Source organism: Amblyomma maculatum, unplaced genomic scaffold, assembly GCF_055883805.1.
Source record: "Amblyomma maculatum isolate TAMU_Amacu unplaced genomic scaffold, ASM5588380v1 scaffold_63, whole genome shotgun sequence".
Taxonomy (NCBI): Eukaryota; Metazoa; Arthropoda; class Arachnida; order Ixodida; family Ixodidae; genus Amblyomma; species Amblyomma maculatum.
In genome coordinates, this window is record NW_028146788.1 from 130,427 (window position 1) to 138,700 (window position 8,274).

Consider the following 8,274-nt stretch of genomic DNA (forward strand, 5'->3'; position numbering starts at 1 on the left):
CAGCATAACATACATGCAAAGGATATAGAGAACCGGTCACGCAGAAGCCATTTGGCCGTACCTTGCGCAGAATGCGAAAATTGTGGAGGTGATTTCATTACAACCATTATCATCGCCCGGTATAAAGACGAGACCATGAGGCACATTTCCGAGGCCCACAGTATAAAAAGCTAGGTCACTTGTGCACCAGCAGCCCGTCGATAGCTCTCACTGCGAAATATTGCGCGTATCTTGATCTGTGTTCATGGGTTTTTCAAACGCATGTGTGACTGTGAGATTTCGTTTTTTTTTACTCATCCTGTTTTCCCTTATATACTGCCTCACTTGTAGCAATAAATCATTTGGTTGCTAGTCAGCGCACGTGATTGCTCTCCTGTATCGTTTTAGTAGCGCTGTTTCCTTTTGTGCTGAACCCTTGATGTCGAAATTATAACTTGTTAGAAGACAACCTGAAGTACTTTTAAGATGTTGCAAAATAAAATATTTTTTAACTCTTGCCGTCTATAATAGTGCAAGATATTATTATTGTACACTAAAACGCACCTTTTCACTGAAGTGATCAACAGCAATGAGTTTCTTATAAAGAGAACCACTTAATATTTACTTCAAAAAGGCATCGTTTCAATTAAAATTCGACATATGTTATTTACAGAAAACAGAATGACGCCTGTTATGTATAAGGTAAACCAATCAGAGAACTGAAAATGGTTGTATGCTCATGGTGACATTATCAACTTCATCTCGGGATGACTTGTGAAGCTCGAGTGACCGGTATACGAAACGCCGACTTCACTTTGCAAAGCACATTCTATGGATGCACACTGTTGGGTGTCTTGCTCTGTCAAACAGCATGAGTTTGCTATATGTGAGATGCTCACAACTTCCTTGCACAAGTCACAAGATGTAATGCTCAAGTACTTCTCCTAAAGGCAGTTTACCTCATACATTACGATGCTGTCAATGCATTAAATTATAGAAACAAATTTTGACTTAAAGCACACAAATTAATGTCTTCAATCACTGCTACTCTACAAGTAGATGGCAAGAATGAGTGTCCAAAAAACTGCAAACCTTGGCGTTTTCTATTTAGCTTTGTAATTGAACAACACATATCTTACAGCTTCCTTATACTTGACATTGCCACCAAATCAGGCATAAATTTTAACCGTAAAGCTTACCCCTAACGAATAAGCATATTTTAGGTTGCCCTTAAATGTATTACACTTGTGTCGTAATTCACATAAGTTTCACCTGGACCGGGAAATTGGGCTCACTGCGCTGATTAAAAATAAAAAAACACAAAACATGGGACGCAGAAATTCAAGCCACATGAGCACAACAAACCTATGAATACTTACTGCGAGCAGGGCTGGCTATAAACAAGGAATGTTCTAAACTCTATGCTCACAAATGCTTTCATCATTTGAAAAAAAAAAAGAGACTTTCGTTGTATTTGTTACCCTGCTGACAAAGGGAGACTGCATACATATTGGGAGCTGTGCGCTCAATTACACCACCCTATTCCATGGCTTCTATGGAAAAAAACTGGCACATACACAGTATGGGGCGATTTTCATTCATTTCTCTGCGTTAACGCATCAATTCGTTGCATCCTTTGGTAGAGGGAGTCATAAAAACTTTAATTGTTACACTAATTTCGCCTTAACGTACATGCACAACCCATGAATGGATATAGGCTTTTGGCAGCGTGTAGTGACCGGGAGCTGATGTCGCTCAGCGACTGTCATAACCCCACTCGTGAGTTGTTGTGGTATGCAGGGGAGCCGTCAAATACGCCTCGCGAGCCGGCACTGGCCTCCAATGAAAAACTTCCTCCCTGCCGGCCGCGCGGTTTTGTTGAAAGTTGTGTATTTCATCGCAGAGTGGGGGGGGGGGGGGGTTAAATAGGTTTCGCTTGGATACCCTCACGAAACAGAGCAACCTATTTAAATAAATTAACAAAATTCAGTAAAAATATAGTGTTAATATATTATGGCGAATTCTTTTCTGCGCATGAAAATAAGTGTTTTGCCGTAGTCTCGTACCACGTGGTGCCGCCATTGAAGGGCTGCCATCCTGCCACCGGGGTATAGTGCTCTGCCACTGCTCGCGGCAGCAGTTTTCATTTGTGCGGAGTGCACCCAGTATGCTCGAATGCCTTCACCCGCCTGTGTGCGCGGCAAGGGCAACGATTGCACAGTTGTGCCAGTTCCTAGTGTGAAGGGATTACCCCCTTGCAGCAACAGCGGTTCACGGTGATAACACATCAAGACGGACGAAACCGGCGAAATCGACCGCGTTCGGAACTGAATACAGCGATCGAGTTCATGAAAATCTGCACAGCGAAGATTATATGAATATCTAACAGAGCAGTGAACCTGCTGACACACTTTAACACGAGAGCATTAAGGAGCTCGTTACACCGAAAACCAAGCGTAGTCGGCGCGGTGGCTTCCGTGTATGTCCAGTACCGTAAAGAAGGTGCTATCTCGTTCTACTCTTGCAATCTTGCGAAGCTTATGACCAACCTTCTTGTTTTGGTAAACCAAAGCGTTGTTTCAACGGACGGTCTTCAAAGAATTAAGCTTTTTTTTAATATGTTTGCTTTCGCAAGTTGCGTGCTCTGATGTTCTCATTTTTCTTAGTGCAAGTCGCAGGTTGCGAGGGCACAGTTTTCACTGCAGCGCATTACAGTGAAAACAAAATTCATAACTTTCCCAGTGCAGGGCAATAATCGCCCAAGCTCGCGAGCTTGAAAGTGATTGGATTGTGCATCAGTACAAAAAACAGCCTTTCAGATTTTCTATGCTTGCTATTATTGAAGGGTGTGTTATTATTAGCTTATTTTAATTTAGGTATGGCCTGCAGATACTGTCTTTCGAACTGTTTAGCTTACTTAGCTTCATCCTTGAGGTTCAGCTTACCTTTGAGGCAAATCAGATGAATCTATGTGATATTCGAAAGATAGAGTGAGACCAGAAAGCTTGGTGTGATGTGGTTTATAGGGTAACGAAGAAAGGTCAGACACGACTGAACGGCTTAACTGGTGTGAACTGATAGGAAGGAGGGCAGAACCTCCCTGACATTTGAGACTGCATATAGCAAGTGTTGTAGGGCAGGTACAATATCAGAATTACTCAATTTCCTTGCTATTCGCCTCTTTTAAACAGAAAACCTTGAGTCAAGGATTATATGGTGCGCATAAGCTGCACGCTATTTCTCTCACCTCATTGTGTTAGTTTAGTCTTAACGTGAATATCAAAACAAAGTTGCCGAGCATTTCAGAGCTAATGGCCGAGTGAAATTTCGTGTAGACTTGAAGACTAAGCTTCGATTTTTTTTTAGCAGAAAGATGTTTCCTTCCACTTCATCATGGAAGATAGATGTGTGCTCCAAGCTTTTCATGGTATAAGGAATTAGACTTTTTACAAAAACTCAGTCCTGTGATGATGTATAACTACAATAAAATTTGCTTGCTGTACTTTCAATTGCTTCGCTCTTTTATTGCCTCGTGGGAGCGAAAAAAGCAAGCATGCAGCATATATACGAATACCCGATAGTGATCCTGGAACAGACGTCCAAAATGAACGTCCGCTGGCAAGACAAATATGTCCCTTCGGACGCCCATCGGACGGCCGACAAACGTTCATTGGCTGTTCGCGGACGTCCATCGGCCATCCGGAACATCTGAAACGGATGGCCGTTGGTCGTCCGGTGAATGTCGATGGGTGCTAAGGAGATGCATACATACACGCTTGGCTTGTAGGAAAGCACGCGCTGTGCACAATTACTAGTGCATTTTGTAGACGCTCTGTATTCAGTACATTACACTGTACTTTTACTGGCTATGCGTCTTTATTATGTTTGTCCCATGGAAAATATGACAGTGGGTTCTATCAGTAGAGAGATTGAGATGTGGTCATGTGAGTTGGTTGAGAGTTAAGTTTGATATGTGCCATCATTTGTGCCATGCAGCTACTTTGGGGTTAAATATAAGTCCCGTGCGTTATTTTGAAGCAGGAAAAAGTGCGTCGTGATGAAAAGCTCGCATGCTTGTAATGTTGCATCCGCCTTTCGGTAGCGACCGGTACAACTGATATATAGGCGCCCATGCTTCGCTCATTACCTTTTCCATTCTTGTATAGTTTCATTGGGTTAAAGTATCACTTAATGATGTGTGGTCTATATACATTCTTTTATAAAACAAGCTTGCAGCGATATATATATTGGCAACTTAAAAAAACCGGGCGTTGAGATTGTGTGTGGCTGCCTTAATTGTATGTATGAGTTTGGGCTATAAAGGTTACTTGATGTATTGCACAAACGCATGAGCATGCATGCTCATGCATGTTCATGCAGAAATGATCAATGCAGGCAGTGTCCACATTCCTGCACACCAGCAGTGAATTGACCAAAGGTGCTGGACATGCACATGCTAGCTTTACATTTGCAGAGCAGAAAAATTGGCTATTTGTTGGAGATGTAGGTGAGGTAATTTAATTTGAATAGCACTATAGCTCGCGGAAGGTGCAAATTTTTGTCACTCAGACTGAAATATTTGGCCCTGCCTTCCAATAATTTGTTTGCTTGTTTTGGTTTACGTAGTTTAACGTCCCTAACCTACTCAGGCTATGAGAGATGCTGTTGTGGTCTCAGGAAATTTTGACCATCTGGGGTTCTTTAATGTGCACTGAGATCTGTTACCATGTCAGTACAGCCCGTACCAGTACCATGCCACCACGATGATCACGTACGACGTACGTGTTTACTACTAAGATAAAGAGTAGTTACATAATGCACTTAATGACAAACTAAGCACTGGGAGGCACAGCTTCTGTTGACCAAGTGGTAATCTGGTATGTGTGCACTTTTTCATTTCATTCATGGCCTCCCTATATATAGAGAGGCCATGAATGCCTATATATATATATATATATATATATATATATATATATATATATATATATATATATATATATATATATATATATATATATATATATATATATATATTGTGAGCCCTCCAAAGGTCGTCTTTCATTTGTACATACCATGATCTTCTTCTTCCTCTTGTACATACCATCATCATCGTCCCGCGGCGCCGGCCCCGGCACGCGCTTGGGTTTGGTCCATCGGAATAAATGCAGACACGGCATCCCTTGCCTTGCCGTCTCGACCTGGCCTTCTTCCACAAGTGGTGGAGGTGAGACTTGATCCCCTTGCCGTTTTGTGCCCTGCCTCTCGCTGGAGCTACGTTCCGGTCGCTGTTTACCGCCTGCCACCATCGTTATGTAGAGTACCCACGAATCGGCAGGACCCTCTACCTCGGCTGCACCACCCCCTCCGACTGTGCCCACATGACAACGCGGCCCGCCGCTGTTCGCTGGTCGTCGCGATGAAGACGTCGATGACTGGCTGGGCACCTATGAACGCTGCAATAACTACAACCGGTGGGACGATGCTCTAAAATTTCTGAATGTTTTTTTTCTACCTCATTGAGGTCGCCAGAACCTAGTTTATTAACCGCGAACCCCACATTACTATCTGGACCACATTCAAACAGCAGTTCCGCCAATATTTCGCAGACCCAGCAGTTTGGACTGAGGTCGCGAAGAACAAGCTCGCCTCTCGCCTACAAGGTTCCGATGAGTCGTACGCGTCATACATAGAGGCCATACTTGCACTTTGCCGGCGTATTAGTCCCACCATGCCGGAACCTGAACGCGTACACCACATCTTGAGAGGAATTAATTCTGTGGCTTATAATACCCTGATTGCCCAAAATCCTTCTACTGTTGATGCCATTATTGCGACCTGCCAACGCAAAGACCAGCTGCAGTCCTCCCGATTGCAGCCCGGCATTGCTACTGGCCCGACCTCTGCTGACTTGGATCTGCGGGCCAGCATTCAAGCCATCATCCGGGAGGAGCTCCAAGCCCTCAAGCCTGTCTGTCGACATGGGTGCAATCATTCTTCCGTACCTTCTAATGACGCCGGTCTCCGCAACATCATTAAAGATGAGCTGGCAACCATCACCCGACCTATGGCGTCCGACCCTCCTGCATCCCGCCCAGCATCGACTTACGCGCACGTCGCAGCATCACCCCCTCCTTTTGTTCCGCCGCCCCAGCTGGCATCGCCCTACAACCACTTCAACGCCGTGATGACGGCTCAGCCTACGCCACCCTATTACGCATCTTGGCACCCTTCTCGCCCAGTGCGCTACTACTGTGGAATACGAGGACATATATCCCGCTTCTGTCGTCGACGCATTCAGAACGAGCGGCGTGGTTACGACGCCTTCGAAAGTGACGTACCCTCATATTATCAGCGACGACCTATTCCCAGCCCACCTCGTCGATGCTCTCCACCGCCGGTATCCTCGTCTGAACCAAGTAGTGCCCATGTATCCCGCCGCCGGTCCCTTTCCCCATACCGCCGCTCTGTTTCTCCACTTCGACCAGCAACAACTGTTACTGTCCATCATTCGGAAAACTGAGCGATGCAGTTTCCGGAGGTGAAACTGCACTCTGCGAACTTACCAAAAGTGCTCCTCATCGCCCGTACAATATGATTTTCGTTTTAGCTGAAGGATTAGCGGTCGAAGCTTTGATTGACAGAGGGGCTGCAATTTCTGTTATTCGCGCTGATTTGTGCCACCGTTTGCGGAAAGTAATGACACCATATGATGGACCTGAACTTCGTGGAGCAAATGACGTTCCTCTACATCCTTCAGGAAAGTGTACAGTTCGAATTGTTGTAGACGGCGTCCGCCACCATGTGCAGTTTGCTGTGCTTTCACCGTGTACGCATCAGATAATTTCTGAATGGAATATTTTGTCGACCGCTTCAGCGTTAATTTCTTGTGGCGACTGTGTCATTCATATGACAGGCAGTGATTTTTCATCTGACATTTCTGAAGGACGCCATTCCCTCATTGCCGCAGTTGATACTGTATTGCCTCCACAGTGCGAAAAGCTTGTTACCGTTGTTTCGGAACACATCACTGACGGGGATGTACTCATCGCACCATCTCATTGTCATCTTGCACGTGGAATCGCCTTCCCATCAAGTCTTGTACGATTCCGCAGCGGCTCAGTGATAGTAGCTGCCACGAACACATCCCGTGAATCCCTCGTGTTGACTAAAGGAACTTTCCTGCCATGCATAGTGGATGCTCACCCTATGTCCATGATGGTGCTCACCGCCCCGCTACCTCAGCAACGTGATTCATCGCACGTCTCTCTTCTCATGCTATCAAAGACAATCAGTACGGACCTCATGCCGCACCAGCGCAAATAATTGCTGGAATTGCTTCAAGCCCATCAAGCCATTTTTGATGCCACTTCCCCACCACTGGGACGGACTAGTGTTGCACACCACCGCATCATTACTGAAGGTAACTCGATCGTACGCCGACGACCTTATCGGGTTTCTCTCTCGGAACGAAAAGTAATCGAAGAAAATGTGAATGACATGCTCCGTCGCAATATTATTCGTGTCATCAACAAGCCCATGGTCCTCCCCAGTAGTATTAGTTAAAAAAAAGGATGGATCGGTACGATTTTGTGTTGATTATCGCACACTCAACAAAATTACCCGTAAAGATGTCTACCCGATGCCGCGAATAGATGACGCCCTTGACTCTCTCCAAGATGCCGAATATTTCTCGACCTTGGTTCTCCGCTCAGGTTCTCTTGGTTCTCCGCTCAATACCTATGCATGAGGGCGACAAAGAAAAACCGCTTTCACAGCTCCCGATGGACTTTACGAGTTTAATGTTATGCCCTTCGGCCTGCGTAACGCACCAGCGACATTTGAAAGAATGATTGATACGGTACTTCGTGGCCTAAAATGGAGAACCTGTTTATGTTACTTGGACGACATAGTTATCTTTTCGGCAACTTTTAACGACCATCTCACGCGCCTGAATGAAGTCCTGAAGTGTCTTTCTTCAGCGGGCCTTCAGCTCAACACCAAGAAGTGCCACTTTGCACAGAAGGAAATTAAAATATTGGGACATCTGGTTAGCCATGACGGCATTCGCCCAGACCCTGATAATCAGCGCGGTCTTGAACTTTCCTCGCCGGCAACGGACTGCAGATTTGCGCAGTTTCCTCGGCCTGGCGTCATATTTCCGGCGTTTCATAAGGTATTTTACAACTATTGCGGCGCCATTTCATGAACTACTTAAAGCGCGCAGCTCTTTCGTGTGGACTGAACAGTGCAACACCGCTTTTACCGACCTAAAGCACGCCCTCACATCGGATCCCG